We start from the raw sequence: 23,705 nt of genomic DNA, 5'->3' as shown, positions 1-23,705 counted from the left end.
TGGAGAGGAGGGATGTGTTTGGGCCATGCCCTACTACCTTGGCACATCCACTGGACCAGAACTCATGCCCCTGACTTCTAGACTGGCATTCTTTCCATACTAAGGGACCAACCCTCCCTTCCCCAATTCAGAGTTAAAGGTTAGCCACATCATTGAGAAATGGAGTTTTCAGGTTCGCATTGGTTTTTATCTTGTGACTTTGATGTCAGTATTTTAGATATCTCGAGCTCAAACAATCGTCAACTGGCATTTTGTTACGTAGATAATAGGTCTGATTGTGTGATCGGATTTTATGTTGTGTTTTACTTTAGCTTAGTTGATATGGAGATTTTATTATGATCAGAGTGGGAGTGTGTTTGGGGACGTGGTATTGCTTTGTAGATTGCTCAAAGCCTTTGGTTGTCAAATACAAGTACACCTTTTGATTTAGTGACGTATTTTCTCATTTCTCATGAGCTGGTTTTCTTTTTAGAGTGGTGAAGGTTGGTTTGGATCTTCGGGGTAGCGGTTCCTTGACTCTTTTCATTTCTGCCCACTGACATTTCTGTTGAGGTGTTCATCAGGGCTGGGGTGTCCCACAGTTGCAGAGCATGTTCCTGAGTGCATTGAAGCTCGCTCCTCTTTGTGATTATTGTATGTACTTTAGTTCACCCCTTGCCCCTTTTTTTGAGACAGGGTTTCTCTGTGCAGCCCTTGCTTTTCTGGAACTCTCTCTGCAGACCAGGGTGGCCTCGAACTCACAGAGATCCGCCTGCTTCTGCCTCCCGAGTGCTGGGATTAAAGGTGTGAGCCACCGCTGCCGACTTCCTTTGAATTTTTGAAATGCACAATGTAAGCCAAATTCTGATAGAAATCATCCTTGATTTTTGGAAGTTTTTTTGTAAATAGTGCCTAGAGTTGGACTGGGTACAGCCTGGATAAATCAGGCAAGGACCTTGTCAGGCATTTTTTCTTGGGTTTTGTGGGGTTTCCATATAGTGCTGGCCCCTCCCCTCAAAGGGCCTCAGAGTCATTCAGGTCCTGAAACATTCCATACTCTTGTGAGGGCCAGTTAATTTTAATGGTTAGGAAATTTAGGTACAATTAAAATAGCATTAACCAAGAAACCCCACAGAACACACTGAGGCAACATCGTTTTTATGTTTTTATTTGCTGTTGAATTGTTTTAAAAATTTTTTAATTTATTTTTATTTTATGTTCATTAGTGTTTTGCCTGCATGTATGTCTGTATAAGGGTGTCAGATCCCCTGGAACTGGAATTACAGACAAGCGTGAGCTGCCATGTGGGTGCTGGGAATTGAAATCGGGTCCTCTGGAAGGGCAGCCAGTGAGTGCTCTTAACTGCTGAGCCATCTCTTCATCCCCGAATTATTTAAAAATTTAAAGAACAATTAGATGTTTACTATGGTTTTGAATAAAGTAGCATCAATATAAAAAAGCAAATATGTAATAAAACAATGTAAGATAGGTTTTTTATATTGTTATATTATTGGTAGTGAACTTTAATTCTATTAGGACTTGTTTGGCATAGAAAGAATATTTATCAAACTTAAATACATAGAAAGGGATCACTGAGATTGTCTACAGTTGAATTAAATAGATGGAATACTGCCAGTTACTTATTTTTGCTCTTCTTGAGATGGTGTCTGACTATGCAACCCAGGCTGACCTTGAACTTGAAATCCCACTGCCTTAGCTGCCTAAGTTCTGGGATTATAGATGTGCACCACCATGTCCAGCTGCACACAATTTAGTTTAGTATTTGTTTTCAGCCCCCTTTGCTCAGAACACTCAAACAGGAACCCCCAAATGCTGTGAGCATTGAAGGAGAGCCACCAAGAAGTTCTTTGGTTTGACATCACGTGGATTGCCAATTCTAGAACATCTACACTGATGGAAATTTGGGGTGACTGACTTGAGAACAGGGAGGTGGGGGCCTAACAGCAAGTGACCTTTGTGGAATATATGCTCTGAGGCCAGATTAGGTGGAAATGGACAATGGCGGCGTCAACCACTTCCCCTGTTTTGATTTTATTTACTTATCTATCTATTTTCAGACTTGATGTGAGATTTCTTAGTAAACACGACTGATGGGGGTGGGACTCCACACAGTGCAAGCCCTCAGGGGTACAGAGTCTGCCCCTTGTCCGGGGCCACAGCTGGGGATGTATTTGACCCTATGTGAGCTGCCTCTCAGCTCCCATGTCTTCAAATTCATCTGTATTCAATGGTGAAGCCCTACTTCTCTGAGAGGTGGATCTTCTGGTGGCCAGGGACCTTGCACTTGGCTTTACACAGAACCTCAATCACATGTTCCTTACTCCACAGCTTGGTGCAGATGAACGTGATGACCTGGTCAAGTCACATGCCCTGGGGCTTTCCAGTGGCACCCACATACCTGTCTGGAGTCTAGGTTGGGCAGAGCATTGAGGTCAGATACGTGCACATCCAGCAGAAAACTCTCCAGGGTTCCTTGGGGGACCTGTGCAAGCAACAGGATGTATGTACTACCAAGGAGGCTGCAGTTTGTAGCTCTTGCACACTATCCCATGCCCTCCGTGTGAGGAAAGAAACCCTGTTGGCCTAACCGCCTGCAGCCTTCCCCTGTTTCGTCTCAGTGCTTCCACTGATCATAAATACTGTACTGACTGGGGTCTTCATCTCTCACACTTGGTGTCTTCATACTGATGGACTGTCAGACCTGGCCAGGGTGATTCTTTTTGACTTCACATGCTGCAGGAAGGATGCGGCTGGTTAACATAGTTAAGGAAAGTAGGCTTCCCTTGGATCTGCTTTGGATAGTAACTTGCCTCTTTGATCCTAGTAGAAAATGGAGATGGTTTCTAATTCATATAACATGTAGTAAGAACTAATGTGAGCCAGGCAGGGTGATGCACACCTGTAATCCTAGTGCTTGGGAGGCTGAGGCAGGAGGATGGTGATTTCAAAGCCAACTTGGGAAACACAGCAAGACCTTGTCTCAGAAAAAGAAAAAAAAAAGTGAAAATAAATACAAACATGTTCCTAACAGAACTTGGAAGTTAATGCCTAGCTAGTTATTTTTATATTCTAACAGTGCTTTATTGACAATTGCATATAGTGGCAAGAACAGATTAAGGTCATACTACTGAAACCAAATTCCAGACACTGGGTAATTTGTACATATGAGGAACATGTTTTCCCCAGTCTAGAGGCTGGGAAGTTCAAGATCAGGGATTTGGTGTCTAGTAAAGGCTTTCTTACCTTGTCCTCATATGACAGAAAGTGACAGATCAAAAAGAGCCTTAGGCCGGTTCCCTCCAGCCTGGCGATAAGGGCCTGAGTCATTTTTGAGGCCACCCTCATGACCTGGCCTGCCCTGAGGGCCCCAGCTCTTAGTACCCCCATGGTGGGGATTAAGTTTCAACATGAATTTTTCATGGACCAGTTCACAGTAGCAGTTCTCAGTCCGGACTGGAGATTGACAGTCAGGGGCTTATCATGGTTGTAAATGTTAGAATCTTATAAGAGATTAATTAGTGTGTCTCCCCCCCCCCCCCCCCCCCCCCCCGTGCCCCCATTCTCTTCTATGGAACAGTTTTTCTTTATTTGTTATCATTATTAGTATGTGTATATGTGTGCCCTGGTGCAAATGTGGCAGTTAGAAAAGCTGGTCTTCTCCTTCCACCACGTGGGTCCTGGGAATTGAACTGGGATCGCTTGGTGGCAAGCCCCTCCATCCACTGGCTGTCTCATCCACTGGCTGTCCCCTCACCAGCCCTCTTCAGTGTGGTTGAATTCTGGGCCCGCCCTTTCCCAGCTGTTTGCTGACTTGACAACCTGATTACAATTGATAGCATGTTCTAATTTCTCTAACGTACAAGTACGAGGATTACAAGATCACTTTGTAATAGGCGACAGGAAGGGACAACAAGAATGAAAACGTCTACAACAAGTTTCCATGGATTTTGAAAGCCCTTGAATGTCCCAGGATTGAATACAAAAGGAAATTCTCAGATTACTCTGATAAAATGGTTTCAGCATTGATTATATCAGAAGTGTAAAAACAGTGATGTTAATGTAGCAAGTTTTGTGTCACTTGGAGCAGTGCAGTTGTGACACTTTTGAGAGGCATTCAGGACTCCTACAACTGTCCTTTGGGTTAGCAGTTTCCTGAAATCTTTATTCAGCAATTCAAGGAAAGAAAAGGGTCATGTTGGCCTTCATATTCGTGTATGTTGTAACATTACCTATGAATGGTGAAATAACACATGAAGATAGGGCATAGAGGAGAACGTTAAGGGAATTAGAGATGTCAGCTAATTACAATCATTTAATGATAATTTTGAAGGCTGTTTGGGAAATGTAGGGTGATTATTTGTAAGGATTATAGACTTGTAAAAATACGCACATGCCTAGACTAGACGGGAATGTGAAAAAAGTACAAGTAGTTGGTGGGTATGGGTGGGGTGACCACAGCTGACCTTTGCAGAAATCTACTTGTTAACTTTGTACAAGGATACACTTGGAAAAAATTCAGATCTGCTAAGAACGTTATGTGTCCTGATCTTGGAAAAACTCACCTTTGCTCATGCTAGGGAACTCAATATTACTTCATTTCCCTGGGAGGATTTTATTGCTGACACAAATAGTTTTTTTTTTTTTTTTTACAAATTTTAAAAATAGGGATGCAATTTAGCTCTTTAAAGCACATGGGCTGGTGAATTTAGTGTATTCTCAAGGTTGTACAACCATGACTACTGTAATGGTTTTCATCCCCTCCCCAAAGAGCCCCTCCACCTGGAAGCAGTTACTCCCCACTTCCTGCTCCCACAGTCTCTGCTCCCCCTATCTGTTTTCTGCCTGTCTCTGGGTGATCCTATTCTGGACATTACATCTGGATGAAGTGCAGCCTCAGGGCTGGCTCCTTTTTCTCAGCAGAACTGTATTTATGGTTCGTTCACAATACAGAGTGAATCAGCACCTCACTCTTTTTGATGGCCAAATATCTCATCTCAAGGATTTTTTTTATTCTTTTTTTTTTTTTTTTTTTGGTTTTTCGAGACAGGGTTTCTCTGTGTAGCTTTGCGCCTTTCCTGGAACTCACTTGGTAGTCCAGGCTGGCCTCGAACTCACAGAGATCCGCCTGGCTCTGCCTCCCGAGTGCTGGGATTAAAGGCGTGCGCCACCACCACCCGGCTTTTTTTTTATTCTTTGAGACAGGGTTTCTCTGTGAAGTCTTGGCTGTCCTGGAACTCGCTCTGTAGACCAGGCTGGCCTTGAACTCACAGAGATCCTCCTGCTTCTGCCTTCTGAGGGTTGAGATTAAAGACATGGGTCACCATGGCTCAGTTCAAGGATTTAACACATCTTGTTCATGCATTTACTTATGGATAGACATCTGTGTTATTTGCATTTTTTGCCTTTTGAATAATGTTGCTGTGAATGTTGGTGCACAGGTTTTTGTGTGGAAATAGCTTTTCAGTTCTCTTAGGTAACTATGTAGGAGTCACATGGTTACTCAGTTGTTAACTTTCTGAGAAATTTCTAAGTTCTTTTCCAAAGTGACTGTCCCATTTTATATTCTTACCAGCCGTGTATGAGGTTCCAGTCTCTTCATACACACACACACACACACACACATACACACACGCACACACACACACACACATACACATACACACACATTCACTCACACTCACACACCCTTTATAGACATGCTAGACAATGTGAAGTGATATTTCCTGTGGCTTTGATTTGCACTTTTGCAGTTGTAAAGATGTTGAACATCTCTTCTTGTGTTTACGGCTGCTGCTATATCTTTGGGGGATGTCTGTGTAGTTCCTTTGCCCATTTCTTTATTTATATATTTAAATTGTATAATAATGTATGTGTACATCTGTGTGTTGGTGTGTATATGTGAATGCAGGTGCTCACAGGGGTCAGCATCAGATCCCTTGGAGCTGCAATAACTGGTATTGTGATCTGCTTGACATGGGTGCTGGGAACTGAACTCCAACCCTCTGCAAGAGCAGTATGTACTCTTAACTGCTGAGCCATCTCCTTTTGAATTTTAAGAGCTCTTTTTGTATGTGGAATGCTAGTCAGTTATCAGATATATGATGTGTAAATATAATCCCATTCTGTGAGTTGTCTTTTTGCTTTGAAAAGGGAAAGTCTTAAAGTTAGTAAAGCCAATTTATCAGTTTTCTTTGGTCATGTCTAAAGCACAATTGCCAGGTCCACAGTCATGAAGATTTATGCTTATGTCTTGTCTTTGAGTTTTACAGTTTTAGTTCTTACACTCACATACACTCAGGTCCTTAATCCATTTGGAACTAATGTACACAGCGTTAGGTCGGGTCCAGTGTCATTCTCTTGAGTGTGACTGTCTGGTTGTCACAGTACATTTGTTGAAGAAGATCTTCTTTCTCTATTGCGTTGTCTTGACATCCTGTCAAAAATCAGTGGGCCATAAAAATGAAGGCTTTTTTCTGAGCTTTACATTCTTCTTGATATTCTTAGGCTTATACCACACTTTCTTGGTTCATGTAGCTTTGTAATGAGTTTTTAAATTGGGAAGTATGCACCTTTCAGTTTTCATGGATCAACTTGTGCATTTCTATAAGGGACTCAGTGCATCTTTAGGTCCCTTTGGAGAGTGTTGTAACATTGATAATAGCAAGTCTTCATCCAGGAGCAGGGATGTCCTCTTAACTCAGTTAAGTCTTTCTTCTCCTACAGTGCATTGTTGGTAGTTTCCGTTTGTTGAGTTTATTCCTAAATATTTAATTTGTTTTTTATACCACAGTAATGGAATTCCTTTAATAATTTTGTTTTCCAATTGTTCATAGCTAATGTATAGAGATACAAGTGTTTTTGTACATTGATCTTATATTCTGCAACCTGTTGAACTTATTAGATAATAAATGGTTCTTAAAATAGAAAAATGTTTTTAAAAACATATGAACTTTTGAAGCCAGCCTGGTCTACAGAGAAAGTTCTAGGATAGCCAGGGCTACACAGAGAAACCCTGTCTTGAAAAACCAAAAAAAAAAAAAAACCAAAAAACAAAAACAAACCAAAAAAACAAAAAACAATCATATGAACTTCTTGGCCTAGAGACATGGTTCAGTGGTTAAGAGTATTTGCTGTTCTCACAGAGGATCTGGGTTTGGTTCCTAGCTCCTGTTTGGAGGCTCACAGGCTACTCTAACTCTAGTTCTAAGGCATCTGATATTGTCTTCTGGCCTCCTTGGGCACCAGGCATGTATATACATAGATGCAGGCAAACACTCATACACATAAAAATAAAACCTTTAAAGTATTTTTGAAAGCCAGGCGGTGGTGGTGCACACCTTTAATCCTAGCACTTGGGAGGCAGAGGCTGGTAGATCTCTCTGAGTTCGAGGCCAGCCTGGTCTACAAAGGAGGTTCCAGGACAGCCAGCGCTGTTACACAGAGAAACCTTGTCTTGAAAAACCAAAAAAAAAAAAAAAAAAAAAAAAAAAAAAAAACCCAAAAACAAAACAAAAATTTTTGAAAAACATCTGTATTCCTTGGGATTATTTTATTGACTTTTTCATTAGATTATAGTAGATTTTGTATTTTTCAGTAAAACTTGAGCCATGGGGGAGCTGGGAATGTTGCATAGGTGATAGGGTAGTTAACATACATGAAATCTTGGGTTAGCTCTCCAGCACTGGGTAAAACAGGTGTGGTGGTAATTCCTGTAATTCTTGTACTCAGAGGTGGAGGCAGGAGGATCAGAAGTTCAAACTCATCCTTAGCTTCATAGCAGTTTTGAGGCCAGCCTGGGTTATGGGACTGGCTAGAATTTGGACAGTTTTTATGGTTTTGTAGCAGGGCAGGGATATGTGATGAGTTCAGAAAGCAATCCAGCTAATATCTAAATTGTTTGACAGTGCCTTCTTCAGAAGATCACTCCCCAAGGGTGTTCTCTGCAGAGGCTAGAGGAGGCCTGGCCTTTAGTTAGCACCTTCCAGAGTACCACCACCAGTTTCCAAGTCACTAGGAAAGAGAATGGATCTCTGCAGTACTGAGTGGAATCTAGGCCTCATGCACACCAGGCCAGTGTTCTTGGAGCTACATCCCAGCCCCCCCTTCCTTCCTTCCTTCCTTCCTTCCTTCCTTCCTTCCTTTCTCCTTCCTTCCCTCCTTCCCTTCCTCCCTCCCTCCTTCTCTCCCTCCTTCCCTCTCTTCCTTCTTTCCTTCTTTCATTTTAAACACTGGTGTGTGCAGAGTGGTAATCTGAGAGGATCACTGTTTTCCCCTTGCATCTAAGACAGCTGAGGGCATCTTGTGATCTTTACCAGAGTGTGCAAAGCCTCAGTTTTTCCGTTTGCCCGTCTGATCCTAAAAGCAATGTGCTGACTGACTCTGAGCCTCTGTAGAATGGCATTTGGAGTTTAGATAGTCCTGAGACTCAGGCAAGACTCAGGACTGTTTGAATGGCCTTTGTGACGGAAAATTACAAAGACAACAAAACAATGTGCTCCACCATCTCTTCTATGGTGTGCTTTCTTTTGTCACCCATGGGTGTCCTTGATTTAAAGCTTGTCAAGAATAACATCAATGTAGAATTGATTCCTGAGCAGAGACCCCAGCTTCCCATTGCCTTTGCGTTGTATACCGTCACCATCATTATGGCCTTGAAGACTTGGGGTTCTGGGAAACCAGAGAAATACAGTGAAGCCTCCTGCTCTTTGTGTGTATGAAATAAAGGAACTTGGGGCTTGGGGGTTGCATTTGATTTCAAAACATGTTCTCAGATGAGCATGTTCCAGTTTATTGGAGTTGTTGGTAGCCTGCGGGAATACAGCTTTTTGATGATAGCTCTGATGAAATGAAAGGTCAGTGACGGGGTTCAGCTCCAGCTAGATGTGTACTTTAAGCACAAAGGTGCAGTTCTGAAGGGGACAGTTGAGATTCTGGGAACTGGTGCTTCCGTGTGTCTGTAGTAATGGCTACTGCAAACCCAATCAAGATTGTCAAAAAGAGACAGAAGAATAAAAGCTGGAACCCTGTACTTGAAGTGTACTTAGAAGTTTCTAGACTGTCTTATACTGATTACTAAAATAAGAGAACTTTTTAACTTTGGTAAGGATCAGGTATTAGTTTCGTTCTATAAAATTTTGAATGGCCTCAGATAAACAATGTGATTTTTTTTTCTGACTCATATAGAAACATTCTAACAGTTGCAGTCATACCACGTAAGACATTTTGGCGCCCAACGTGTTGGCAAGAGTTTCCACCTAAAACCTGAGAAAAAAGATTCTAAAACGGAGCTAAAAACAGTTCCTAGTTGTCCCTCTCAGGTTAGGGGCAGCCTGCGTGTTTGAGCTACTGGTGGGTTCCTGGTATGCACACTCAACCTGCAGTATGGTGGGAATGAGGCCTCTGCAAGTGGCACATTAAGCTGCGTGGTGGATTTAGCCTTTGCTAGTATAAAACAAAAAAAGAGGTTTCTGGGCTACACGCTGCTTTGATAGAAGCATAGACCCACTATTTCTGAGAATTGATGGCTCCCAGAGCTGGCAGAAAATGTACCACTGCCATGTTGGGAAGCTTAAGTGGGAGGAGCCAGCAGCCACAGCGCTGTTTCAGTCTTAGAATGCTGCAGTTTAAAGCAATAGGTTCAAGGTAATATAAAAAATAAGCCACGTAAAGATGGCTACCACACAGAGAATATGGATTATGTTCTCTTTGATATTCATAACTGAAGAAAAACATTTGATCGTAAAAGATGTTGAGTTAAACCAATAGTATATTTTAAAGGTACCTTGACTTCAAAATTTGGATATAAGGATGTGTTGCTTTGGAAAGGAGACTCTGCTTTTGTTCCCACAGAAAGCCAGAGGCTATGGATTTGTTCCAGATTAAGATACATCAGGTTTGACCAGCCAAGACCCCCTGAAAGGTCTCCAATGACACCATGGTCCAGATGATCCAACATCCAGGACCGTTTCAAGGCAACTGGCTCAGACGATACACCCTCACAGACTACTCCATAATCCTAAAATTTTCTTTGTGTCCCCATAAGATACAGCGCCCCCCTCCATCAGGAAGGAGTAAGAGAAGCTACACCCAAATTCCCAAATATACCAAACTGGCTTTGGACATGTGTAAAAGTTAAAACCTTCCTTTTTAAAAAAAAAAAAGAAAAGAGGAAGTTCTGTGGGATGGTCTGTATGTCAAATGTGTTGCTCTGATTGGTCAATAAATAGCCATTAGCCAGGCAGGAAGTATAGGCGGGACTAACAGAGAGGAGAACTGAGAGAACAGGAAGGCGGAGGGAGACACTGCCAGCCACTGCCATGACAAGCAGCATGTGAAGATGCCGGTAAGCCACGAGCCATGTGGCAAGGTGTAGATTTATAGAAATGGATTAATTTAAGATGTAAGAACTAGATAGCTAGAAGCCTGAGCCATTAGGCCATACAGTTTAAATAATATAAGCGTCTGTGTGTTTATTTTATAAGTGGGCTGTCGGACTGCCAGGGCTTGGTGGGACCTGGAGAGAAAACTCTCCAGCTACAACATTTTGGTGAGTGTGAAAGAACACAGGATGGTGGTCCCATTGGACTATGGTGGAGCAGAAAAACTGTTGCTGCTTAGGCTGTATGTTGGAGTGGAGTGCATTAGTCGTGTTTGTGGCGATGGTGGTACAGATGTGCCCACTGCACTGCCAATCATAGGAAAGCATGGCACGTCAACATACAGTGCTGTCTGATAATGAGTGACTAGGGTATCGATTTATGCATCTATTATATTTCATTCTTTTATTATATATTATACATATACTCGTTTAGAGTGTATTCTTTCTTCCCCCCAAGGCAGTGTTTCTTTGTGTAGCCCTGGCTGTTGCAGAACTCAATTTGTAGACCAGGCTGGGCTTGAACTTAGAAATCTGCCTGCTTCTGCCTCTGCTGGGATTAATGCGTGTGCACCGCCCAGCTACGGTAGTGTATTCTTCCTTGTGAAACAATGTACCGTACAGCATTGTGCTGTTCTGCTGTCACAGCCTCTCTCGTCTCACATTTCCTGTTTCTAGATTGCAGTATGCTTTCTTCGTAACTTTGATTACATTGGTTCTTTGACAGATTCACACATGGATATCATCCGTTGTAGTCACTGTCACTCCCACTCCCTTGTTCCCCGCCCTTCTCTCAAGTCCTTTTGCTCATTTATTTCTTTTTATTTTATTTTGTGACTCGCTGAGTTTAGCCAGGGCCATCCATGTGACAGACAATGGGTTTGAAGCTTTTCATTGGAGCCTAGTGGCTTCATCAGTGGCATTCAACTGAACACAATGTTTGTCCCTACCCAAATCCATCAGTAGCCAATAGTTCAGCAAGGTTTGATTTCATTTTGCTTGTTCATGACCCAAAAAAGCAATAGGATATACTCTGTGTGTGTGTGTGTGTGTGTGTGTGTGTGTGTGTGTGTGTGTGTGTGTGTACACATACCCTGTTGTGTGCTATTCAGGATGTTTGCATAATGACAAAATCACCTAAGGATGTGATTTTTTTAGGATGTGTCTCTGTCTTAAAATAACGCAAGATGACGACAAATAGACTGTGTCTATTCTGTTAGCTAACTTCAGGAAAACAAGCATTTTGGAAGAGAAGTTGATGTTTGCCTTGCTGACAGACAGCATTGTGCCAAGTGTGTTGCACAAAGATTATTTACTCTGTTCCTGGGTATTTCAAAGTATCTACCAGGTCTGACCTGATTACTGAATGGTGAAGCCCACCAGTTAGTGCAGACTGCCGGCAGCATCTTTTGCCTCCCTCTGGAGCAGGAACGGGCTGTGATTTCTCTTGGTGCTTGAGGATGTGTAACATGCTGGCGGAAGAACCTTAATTGGTTTAAGCTGGCTTAGCTCCCATTAGCTAAATATCCAACAAGTCAGTGGGGTCATGCTTTCGCTGTGACCTCAGAAGTCCCCTCTCCAAGCTAGATGTTAGAGAAGGTGTGAAGGTTTGCTGTCCTTTCCACAGATGGCAGGCAGCAATGTCCCTTTCCTGCACTCATTCACCCAGCCTGGTAGCTTGAGGCCCTAGCCTTACTGAATGTTATAAATATTTCCATAAGGGTTACTTGGTCCCGTCACCTGTTCAAAGGTAAATGGAGGTATTTCTGGCAGAGTTTTGGATAATAGGGCAATCGTTACCTCTTCTTTTGTTCTTTTTTCACTGCAAGATTTCTGAAGAAAAATCGTGACTTCCTTTCGTTGAATCTTCAGCTTGAGTTCTCACAGCCTGACTTCAGAGTCACTTCAGTGACGACACTGACATCTCGGGTGTCAGGCTTCCTAGCTGTTGGGCTCCTTGGCTGAGCTTGGCAGTGGCTGTGGACCACTCTCCCTCCAGCCTGGCTCTCACCGTGCCTCTGCTCTCCTCTAGCCTCGCTCTGTCTTTCCCCCTCTCCTCCTGAATTTCTCTTCATTCCTAGTCAGCCTTTCCTGAGACTTTTGTCCTTGTCTTGAGCTTTCTCTGTCTTCAGAAAGCTTTCTTTGATTCATTTTTAATCAGTAAGCTTTATTCGTGTTCTAATAAAGAACTGTGGGTGACACAAAGTTAAATTTGACCCATTTCTGTTCTGTCATGTGTTATACATATGAATTGATACTGTTTTTCTCTTTGTATCTTGTTAGTGATTTGTTTTTGAAATGCTTCTAAAGGGTTTTTGGTTTTGTTTTAATTCCTACTGCTATCACCTGGACCCTTGGAATTCTTTTATTTGTGCCTACTATGTTCTATATGCTCCACAAGTGCATTTTATTTTCAAATTAAATTAGTGTGGCTTTTTTTCCCTTCTGTATTTTGCCACAAAGGCTTGCAGTGTAGTTTAGGCTGACCTTGAACTAGTGATGTCCTTGCCTCTGTCTCACAAAGGCTGGGATTATAGGTATGTGTCTATACGCTCAGCTCATTAGTCTGTTTAAAATGAATTAGTGAGGCTGCTCTCTCTCTCTCCCTCTCTCTCTCTCTCTCTCTCTCTCTCTCTCTCTCTCTCTCTGTCTTCCCGTCCCTCCCTCCCTCCCCCCCTTCACCATTGTACAACTTCTAAGATGGTCTTCTTCACTTTGTTTCATAAAGCATACCTTAGCCAGGATGAACATCCTTGAATGTAGTGTTGGACCACACAGACGGTGAAAAGCCTCCTCTCCTAACAGTAACATGACAGTACCCTTCTTTTACTGTCGACATAACCAAGATAGAGAAGAGTAATGCAGAGCTGTTGGGGCCCATGAGGTGCAGACCACTCTGGCTCCGTCCTTCCTTTTACATCTGATTCACAGCTCCTGCGCCCTGGCCTCCTGCATTTTGGCCACCGCTGCAGATACTCCAGCAGATACTCCAGCATGCTCCTGCGGCCTTGTGGCCACTGCTCACTTTCCCTGGAGTGTCCTTGCCTGCAAGAACATTGTGCCTGTCTGCCTTTCCTAGGTCAGGTTTTTATTCAGAGGCCACTTTAATAAGGCTGTGACATTCCCATCTAAAATTCCAGTCCCTTCCCCAAACATTTATCTGTTACTGTCCTTTTTATTTTGTCTCTTTTCACATTAGGACCTGGCATAGAGGGAGGGAATTGTTGAGGGAATATTATTGACATGTGGTGTGATTTGAGAGCTCTTTGTAATACCAAGACTAGTGGTATAATTGTCCCAGAAGGTAATAACCATATGTTTAGGAACCAGAACTTTCTTCTCTAGCCTTTCCCTATTGGTTCCACTCCAGATGTCTGTGATCTCAGGAACCAGTTACAACGGAAAACACAGAGTGCTCATCCAAAAATTTTCTAAAAATTTTAATTATTTAAAAAATTATGGTGAAATATCCATAGCATTAAGTTTTCCGTTTTAGATGTGCAAGTCAGGAATGCTAAAGGCTTTTTACAAGGCTTTGCAACCCTTGTAAAACTTTTTGAATCTTTCCAAGTGCAAACTGTGTATCCATTGAATGCTGAGTTGCTGTTCCAGGTGATCGCTGCCCACAGGGTCTGCTGAAAACCACTATTCTACTTTCAATGTCTTTGTTTTTGGATTTTTTTTTTTTTTTTTGAGAGAAAGTCTTACTACATAGATTTGGCTGGCCTGGAACTTGCTGTGTAGTCCAGGCTAGCCTAGACCCACCACAAATATATAGTATTTGTCCTTCTGTATGTGACTTATTCCACGTTCCTTCATGTCCTTGAAGCTCATCCGTGTTATGGCATGTATCAAAATTAACTGAATGTATTTTGTTTCATGTGTATGACACCTTTGGTGTGTCTGCTCGTCTTTCGATGGACACTGGTTAACTCTGCTATGTCCATGAACATGGGTGTTCAAGTTTCTGAGCCTCTGCTTTCAGCTCTGTGAGATACACACCCAGATACACACACACACACACACACACACACACACACACACACACACACACACACACACGGTCTCACCATGTAACTCTGGCTGGCCTGGAACTGACTGTATAGATCAGACTGGCAATCCCTGTAATCAGACTCACAGAGATCCTCCTGCCTCTGCCTTCTGAGTGCTGGGATTAAAGGCGTGCGCCACCTCACCCAGATTAAATATATATTTTAAATTAATTTATTTACTGTGTGTGAGGCACAAGTGGAGGTCAGTGGACAACTCAAGGGTGTCTATTATCTCCTCTACCCCAAGGATCTTGGGCATCAAATGCAGGATGCCAAGTTTGGCAGTAAGCACCTTTACCCATGAGCCATTTTGCTGGCCCTGGATTTTTTAAAAAAAGATTTCTTTCTTTCTTTCTTTCTTTCTTTCTTTCTTTCTTTCTTTCTTTCTTTCTTTCTTTCTTTCTTTCTTCTTTCTTTCTTTCTTTCCTTCTTTCTTTCTTTCTTTCTTTCTTTAATGTGTAAGTGTGTTTACCTTTGTGAGTTTATGTGCACCACACGTTTGTGCAAGAGCCCTTGGAGGCCAGAAGAAGAGGGTAGATCCCTAGGAACTAGAGTTACACGTGGTTGTAACCCGGGTCCTCTGCGAAAGCATTAGGCACTTTCAGTGGCTTAGCCATATCACCAGCCTCACTAAATATTTTAATAGCTCTGTGTGTGTGTGTGTGTGTGTGTGTGTGTGTGTGTGTGTGTGTGTGTAAAATAGGAACTGGAGAGATGCCTCCATAGTTGAGAACATTAGTCTAAAAGTCAGCATTGAGGATTGGTTAAGCATCTCTGAGTATATACACATGATAAACAACTTTAGTTACACTTATAAGACTTCTAATAGTATGGAAGAATTACTACTTTGAGTGAAAAGAAAAATATAGCTTCAGCTTGTTTTAAAGTTCCCTAAGATGGCAGGCATCTGTTGTCCCAGCTCCTCGGGAGGCCAAAGCATGAGGATTTCTTGAGCCCACTTTGGGCAGCTGAGAGAGACCCTGTGTTTTATTAAAAAAGAAGGAGGAGGAGGAGGAGGAGGAGGAGGAGGAGGAGGAGGAGGAGGAGGAGGAGGAGTGGGAGTCAGAGAGAGCTATCTCCGTGGGTAAAAGCGCTTGCTGTCAAGTCTGAAGCCTGAGTTCGAGCCCAGGACTTACGTGGTGGAAGCAGAGAATTGATTCCTGTAACTTGTCTCTTGACCTCCACACGTGCACTCCCACAATAAATAAATATATATTTTTAAATGAAAAAAAAGTCTAAAATATTCTGAAATGTTAAAAATGAGATGACTGTTGTACTGGCTAGTTTTATGTCATCTTGACACAAGCTAGAGTTATCTGAGATGAGGGAATGTCTTCATAAGATCAGGCTGTAAGGAATTTCCTTAATTAGTGATTGATGGAAGGGCCCAGCCCAACTGTGGGTGGTGCTCCCTCTGGGCTGGCAGTCCTGGGTTCTGTAAGAGAGCAGGCTGAGTAAGCCATGATGAGCAGGTCAGTCAGCAGCACCCCTCCAGGGCCTCTGCCTCAGCTCCCACCTTCAGGTTCTTGCCCTGAGTTCATGCCCTGATTTCCCTCAATGATGGAATACAAACTATAAAATGAAATAGTCCCTTTCCTTGTCAAGCTGCTTTTGGTCATGGTCTTTTATTACAGCAATAGACACCTTAACTGTGACAGTCATTAAATTCATTGTATGCTTGTCTGTACTCCCTAAATTAAGCAGGCATTTCTTTGATTATTTGGAAGAAAATTAGTAAATATTTCCAGCACTTCAATCATTTCCTGTGTAGAATCTAGATGCTGCTGAGAAATTTGAAGAGTTCCTCACTCTCTGGCTCCAGCCCCTGTTTTTATCTGCTGGCCAGAGCAGTTACTCCATGCTCATATGGTCCATAGGTGTCAGTACCCACGCGTCTGGCTAACACCTGCTCATGTTCCTGTCCATCTGAAACTGCTCAGCCTTTAATTTCTTGTTAAAATTTCCTTTTCCCTGTGATACATATGCACAATGGAATACTACTCAGCAGAGAAAAACAATGACAGCATGGAATTTGCAGGCAAATGGATGGAACTAGAAAATATCATCCTGAGTGAGGTAACCTAAACCCAGAAGGACAAACATGGTATGAACTCACTCACAAGTGGATACTAGATATAAAGCAAAGAACAATCAGACTGCAACCCACAGATCCAGGGAGGCTATATAGCAGGGGGGACACTAGAATGACTGTGGCTTATAATAAGTTTTTATTTTACTCAATTACTGGGCAAGCCTCAGCGAAACATTTCACTATTAGGATAAGAATTTGTACTGTATCAAGCTGATAATAGAAAAATAAATAAATAAATAAATGAAAATGGAAAAAAAAATTCCTTTTCCCCTGAAGTGATCCTGGAACTTACATCCTTTCCTCTATGTCCTAAAATGAAAACTTGGTATTTCTTAATTTTCTTCAGGCTTTAAAGTCTTCCTGTGTTCATAACTATTATATTTGCCCGAAAGATTCCTTTGCATTTTTCAACATTATTCTCTTACTCTCCGCTGCAACCAAAGTTTAGTAACAGAGTGAATTCCTATAAACCATTCACCTAGGCTCACCACTTGTTAAGATTTTGTCAGGTGTCTCTGTATATGTGTGTGTGTGCAAATACATGTGTCTTTCTTTCCCGAACCACGGTCATTTAAACGTAGACTGTAGACATTAGGATACCTTACTCCTAAATACTTTAGCATGTTGTTTTAGTAAGTGGAAGGACAGGGCTGACGGCTCCCTCAGGCGATAAGAGCATTTGCTGCCAACGTGCTGGAAGGAGAGAACTGAGTCCTGCATGTTGTTCTGACGTACACACACACACACACACACACACACACACACACACACACACACACAAGAAATAAATGTAAAATAAAAACTTTAAGAGGTTCTCCAGACTAAGCCCTGTATTTTTACACAATCAACAAATTTAACATCAATATATGCATATTATCTAATATTCAGTCCATATTCCTTTAATTGTCATGTCTCTTTGATGGCTTTTTTTTTTTTTTTTTCCAAGACAGGGTTTCTCTGTGTAGTTTTGGAGCCTGTCCTGGAACTCACTCTGTAGACCAGGCTGGTCTTGAACTCACAGAGATCTGCCTGGCTCTGCCTCCCCAGTGCTGGGATTAAAGGCATGCGCCACCCCTGCCCGGCTCTTTGATGGCTTTTTAATCTAGAAAAGTTCCTTGCCTTTTTTCTTTTACTACATTCTTCCCTTTACCTCCTTCCCCCCTTCTCATTTGTCTGTCTGTCTGTCTGTCTCTCTTGTGGTGGTAGGGGTGGCACTGGCATGTTGATTTGTAGAATCCAGGCTAGTTAATTTGTATAAGGTTCTGCAGTCCGGAGTTGTGACTGTTTTCTTACAGTTAGAATTAAGGTTTTTTTTGTTTGTTTCCAGGAATACCACATTATAAAGTATCTGCTCTCTTAAAAAATTATTACATTTAGTGTGTGTATGTGTGTGCATGCCCATGAATTTGGAGGTCAGGTTCTCTCCCACCATATGGGATTGAACTCAGGTCACCAGCTTTGGCGGCAAGTGCCTTTACCTGCTGAGCCATCCCACTAGCCCCTTCTTCCTAAGTCAGTAATTTTGGGATGACAGTTTGAGATTGAACACAACCCCACAAACTTTTCTCCAGTGATTTGGGCGTCTTTTTTTCTGTAAAAAAGTGCCACTTGGTTAAGTTTCCCTTCTCTGCCCTTATCTAAATGAACTTGGGGCTTCTCTACTCCAGTGGGAAAGGGATGGGGGAAGGGAACGTGGTGGATGCAGTCCATGCATCTCGTTTTCCAGGTGAGCATTTGTGCCCAAGAGAAATTGGGTAGTTAGTGACAAAGTTAGCACTAGCTGCTGTGTTTCCTGATTTTTTTGAGGGGGGCAGGGGCAGTGTTGGGGATGGAGCCTTGGGCCTTCTGTATGATAGGCAAGTACTCTACTACTGAGCTCCATCACCACGCCGGCTGCCTCTTTTTGACCAAGAATGTAAAACAAACACTTATTAGCTCACTAGAGGGTAGCCTTCCTTCTGTTCAGGAGAGCTCAGCAGCCCCTGCCTAGCCTCTCACCTGTCCTTCAAACTCCGTCCCACTGGTGTGGGGTTCCTGGTGCTTATCTCTCCTGCCTCCTTATGTGCTGTTTTCTTGGCTGCTTACACTCTTCCTTCCTCTTCTTGTTCTTTTTCCTATTACATGAGCTGGATTCTCAGTGGAGCCTTTCCCACCAACCTTCAGGCTGAGTTTGTTCCGTGTTCGGTGTGGCAACAGGACCCTGCTCATACCTTAGATAGCACGGTGTAGATCTGTCGTTTTTCCTGTGGGTAACCGTTGTTTTCGTTGGTAGCCTCTTCTACTGGATTGTCAACTCAGAGGCAGGAATCTCGTCTAGCTCACCTCTGGGTTTGCTGCTGGGGCTTCTTGATAAACGCCTGCTGTATCAGCTCAACCATGCCAGCTCTGTGGTCATCAACTGCTTTCCCAGACTGCCAAGGCTGAGTCTCAGGCCTTTGAGTCTTTCCAGGTCTTGACAGCTTCCATAAATATCTGGCCCAAAGTGCATACAGCAGTGTAGACAATGGAAAGCTTTCCTACCTGTTGTGCAAGACCTCAAGGAGCGGAGGGAAAAGTCCTAGTAGTGGTTATGAAAAGCAGGATGAGTTCATTGGTGCTAGAGGGAGTATTCCGCAGGGCGTTAGCCATGGAGGAGGGAGGTGTCCTCAGGACAGTCCTGAAGGAGGGCAAAGGCTGTGCTGGGGGTCAGGGCATCTCAGCAGGAGGGAGCAATACTGTGGAGGGCAGGGTGGGGACTGTGTTAGGGAGTCCTTGGTCTCCACGTAATGGACACATTTGGCCGTCTTTTTGTATATTGATTGTTGTCCAGCGTGCATTTGCTTTTCTGGATACCTGAAAGCATGCAGTGATACTAGTTGGATATCCGCATTGACAGAGCAGTCTCTTGTAGGCCCGGGCCACTCACCGCAGAAGACTTTTAAAAGCCCTGCATTTGTCATTGTCCTAACAAAAGGATGCTTTTTAATGTCTGTTCACCCCAGCCTGTGCTGCTCCACTGAGCCGAATTCTTGCCAGATGTGCTAGATGGGTTAAGTCTTAGGGGAAGTACATTAATAATTGAACACCCAGGAGGCATTGCGGCTTCAGTTCTGCACGTCAGTGTTTTCTGTAGCCTGCAGGACTCACTTAACTACTTTGATTTATAACGGAGCTGGGACTTTAGGCACCGTTGGGAAAGGGCTGGGGACTTTGACTTAGTTCTTATTTTCCATATATTTACTTTTCACACAAGGAGAAAAACCCTATAACATGCTAACACATGTACCAACGTGAAGAAAACAGTATTGTCTTCTGAGAAAGAAATGGACATATGTCACATTTAATATATAAAATCTCTCTTTTTCTTTAAAATACCTAGTGAATATATATATACACATATATATGTACATATATATGTACACACACACACACACACACACACACACACACACACACGCACGCACGCACGCACACACACAGACTTCTTCACCAAATGCCAGAACATCCTGCTCACAGTAAGTGTTGGTAGGATGGGAAATGTCTCCAAGCTACTAAGGAGCTGATTTTCTTTCCTGGCTACTGGCTTGCTCCGCTGCATCTACTAACTCACAGCCGTGAGTTCAGTCTGTTTTGTAATCCCTCTTCTGGCATATGTTTTAATCTTTTTCTCACTGCTCCATAGGTGCTGTAATCCTTTTATAGTTCCCTGGGTTTTAAAATAATGAGGAAGGGCTCAGTTCTATATTTAAAGCCACAGTTCAGGTTGCTCTAGGTTCAGGCAAAGCTGTTGATTTAGAATGCCTTTGTTTCTATGCCTTAGAAAAATGCATCAGTCCTCTAGTGTTCTTTCACCAGGATGTTTTTAAATTTTCATCCGAGTTTTAAAAAAAAGAGAATGAAAAAAAACTTATAAAGTAATGAAACACACACACACACACACACACACACACACACACACACACTAAATGGGTTTTAGCACCCAGCTAAAACCATTGGTTTTTCATAGTTTTCTATTACTAAGCTTAAAAATCATTTCTTTTTTGAAAACAGGTGATTCTTTTTGTTGAGCACAGTTGTTTTCAGGGCACATGTGGTTTGGGGGTAGGATGGGATGACCAGATAGACACTAAGCAAATATCACACAGGTAAACAGCACCTGCGTGGTGTGTGCCTTGCAAGCTCTGGTAGATGAGATGGGGGGAAGGGAGGAGGGAAGCAGTTTGGGTGAGCTGGGGTTTGACAGTGAAGTAGGTGTTAACTAGGGGAGTTAGGATGTGGAAATAAACAGTTACAGGGAGATGTGATAAAGGGAGAAGTGGCATTGTCTGTGCCAGGAACATTAGTGTGATGGCTGGGCACGGTATTGGGAGGTAGGGTGTGAACATGATACAGTGTGTCAGGAGAGCTGGGAGGGCTGGAGGAGAGAAGCCTCTTGAGGCAGTGCTAAGGGTCCCAGTAGTTCTCCTAAGAGCAGCAAAGAGTTGTTTGGAAGTTTTGGAGGGTCTGTGAACATGGGATGACTAATTTACCTTTTGGAAAGGTCTATTTTTCTCTTGTGGAAAATCTGCTGGAGAGAAGGGATGCAAGAGACAAGTCTGCCGAAGTCAGCCGAGAGCTGTTTTGGCGTGATTTGGGGAGGTGGGCTGACTCTGAACACTGGCACAGACCCTCCCTCTGCTGACCCCGAAAGGCATCGGCAGTTTCTTTGGAACTCCGCTGCAAGAGTTAGTGCTCATGGCACTGGTGTGCAGATGCAGGGCACTGGTGTGCAGACGCGGGGCACTGGTGTGCAGATGCGGGGCACTGGTGTGCAGATGCGGGGCACTGGTGTGCAGACACAGGGTATTGGTGTGCAAATGCAGGGCATTGGTGTGCAGATATGTGGAACTAGTGTATAGGTGTATATCACAAATGTGCAGATGTATGGCACTAATGTGTGGATGTATGACAGTATTGTGCACATGTGTGGCACACCGTCTTTCTAGGAGCTAGGGTGTCAGTCTGGAGAACTCAGTTAACTGACTGCTGACTGCCTGCCAACTAGAGTGCCCAGCTCTTTGCATTAAAGCTGAACAGAGACAAGTCCTATCTGACACTGAACATGCCTCATCAGGCTCCTGTAACATGAATTGCTAAACGGTCTTATTAATAAAAACAAAAACAAAACCTGGAGCCAGATATTGGGGTGAAAGCTGAGCGATCAGAGGAATAGAACAAGCCACAGCCAACCTCACCTCACCAACTCCTCTGCTGATCTTGTTTTCATGAATCCTCAGAATCCTCTGAATGCCTCTGAATCCTCACCCCAAAGTGTCTCAGCTGAACTGCTGCTAAAAGCCTGAAAGCTGAAAAGCCTCTAGTTCTGGTCCTCACCCCTTATGTACCTTTCTGCTTCCTGCCATCACTTCCTGGGATTAAAGGCATGTGTTTTTCCCAAGCAAAGACATGAGATCTCAAGTGCTGGGATTAAAGACGTGTGCCACCACTGCCTGGCTCTGTTTCCAGTGTGGCCTTGAACTCACAGAGATCCAGGTGGATCTCTGCCTCCCAAGTGATAGGATTAAAGGCCTGTGTGCCACCATTTTCTGGCCTCTATGTCTAATATAGTGACTCTTCTTTCTCTGACCCCAGATAAATTTTATCAATTAGGGTACACAATATATTGGGGGTCACTATATCACCACAGGCTCCCTAGATGTCACTTTACTGATGTCTCATCCCGTTTGAGGATAGGCCTGTGAGGAAGGTCCCAGTTGACCAGTCTGCTTGTAATGGTGAAGTTGAGCATATCCTGTCCAGTCAGTGTCTTAGTGCCAGAGGTGCCTGAAGTGTGGCCGTGTGGCACTCACTGTCTCATAGAGCATACAGTTTTGAGACACTTACGTGGTGACTTTGGTGGGGAGGTACCTGCAGGCTGCTGGGAGAGTCCTGAGGGAGAGCTTTAGGCTGTCAGTTCTAAGTAGACAGTGTCCATTTCACTCATTTTGTGGTGATATTTTATGAATAAGAGGACTACAGATGTTGCTAGGCAAAAGTGTCTAGAATGCACTCAGTTCATTAATTTGGTAGAAGGAAAATACTAAGGTAAGAATGAAAAATTCATAAGTATCGATGTTTCCGGTTGATAAATCAGCTAATTGCCCCAAGCACCGCCTCCCAGAGACGGTTCGAGCCAGCTCCGCCCTCCTCAGCTGGGCACTTGTCTTTCATGTTAGCACCATGTAATTGTTTGGTATGCTATTGATATTTGTCAGAAAGCTAGTGTGTTCTTTTGAAAGTGATTTGGGAAACTCAACTCTAATGCAAAGGAGATGTTTGTTGTTGGTTTTTCCAGCCCAACCAATTATAACTCGGGCATTGTATCAGACACATACTTCTCAGTCCTTTTTTTTTTTTTCACAGAAACTCATTAGAATATGCCTTTTAGTGACGTGGGCCATGTGCCTTTTCTCTCCTGCAGTATTCTTATTAGTTTCTCTTGGGGCAGTGACGTTATGTTGTTATGTTCTGTAGTTATTTATCCAAACTTCTTATAAATAATTTTTAATATTTTTTAAAATGTTCAATGGGATCCTTTTCATGAGGCCTGCTGGGATTCACTTGTGTATCACTGGGGAACATGAATGCTGGTTGCCCAGGGAACCATGTCTAAGTGACAGTGTGTGGCCTCTGGCAGGAGCCCCTGGGACGTGTTATATAGTCTCTAGTCAGTACGACTGTGACTAAGTATCAGCCTGCACTTGAACAGGAACTCAGCTGGAAGTCTGTAAGGTTTGCCAGTAGGGGCTGGTAATATGATGGTGATGCCGTGGCCAGGTTGGTAGCTGTATTACATGGGAACAACTGGAAATTACGGTTGGAGTCATTGACTACTGACAACATGCAAATGAGAAGATACAACACTGGAATGTCTTTTTTTTTTTTTAAGATTTATTTATTTATTATGTATACGGAAGAGGGTGCCAGATCTCATTGCAGATGGTTGTGAGCCACCATGTGGGTGCTGGGAATTGAACTCAGGACCTCTGGAAGAGCAGTCGGTGCTTTTAACCTCTGAGCCATCTCTCTAGCCCCACTGGTATGTCTTGAGTTACCCATCTATCCTGAGGAAACTGGCTAAACTTTAAAATGTCACTATTCTACCTACCAGTTATGGGCTGAGGCATGAGATTTTTCTGTGAAGAATTTTGGGAAATAGAAGTCTACA

General features: G+C 43.1%; 1 protein-coding gene and 1 pseudogene across 3 annotated transcripts in view; one reads left to right on the top strand and one right to left on the bottom strand.

The window, feature by feature from the left end:
• Cnnm2 (cyclin and CBS domain divalent metal cation transport mediator 2) overlaps positions 1-23,705 on the top strand; it is a 141,401-nt gene that overhangs the window by 9,711 nt on the left and 107,985 nt on the right. The window lies entirely within an intron of this gene.
• LOC128095823 (uncharacterized) lies at positions 2,456-2,597 on the bottom strand (annotated as a pseudogene).

This window comes from Peromyscus californicus, unplaced genomic scaffold (assembly GCF_007827085.1).
Source record: "Peromyscus californicus insignis strain IS unplaced genomic scaffold, ASM782708v3 Scaffold_4__1_contigs__length_199733344, whole genome shotgun sequence".
In the NCBI taxonomy this organism is placed as follows: Eukaryota; Metazoa; Chordata; class Mammalia; order Rodentia; family Cricetidae; genus Peromyscus; species Peromyscus californicus.
Note: the sequence above shows the minus strand (reverse complement) of the source record. Positions and strands in the feature narration are given on the sequence as shown.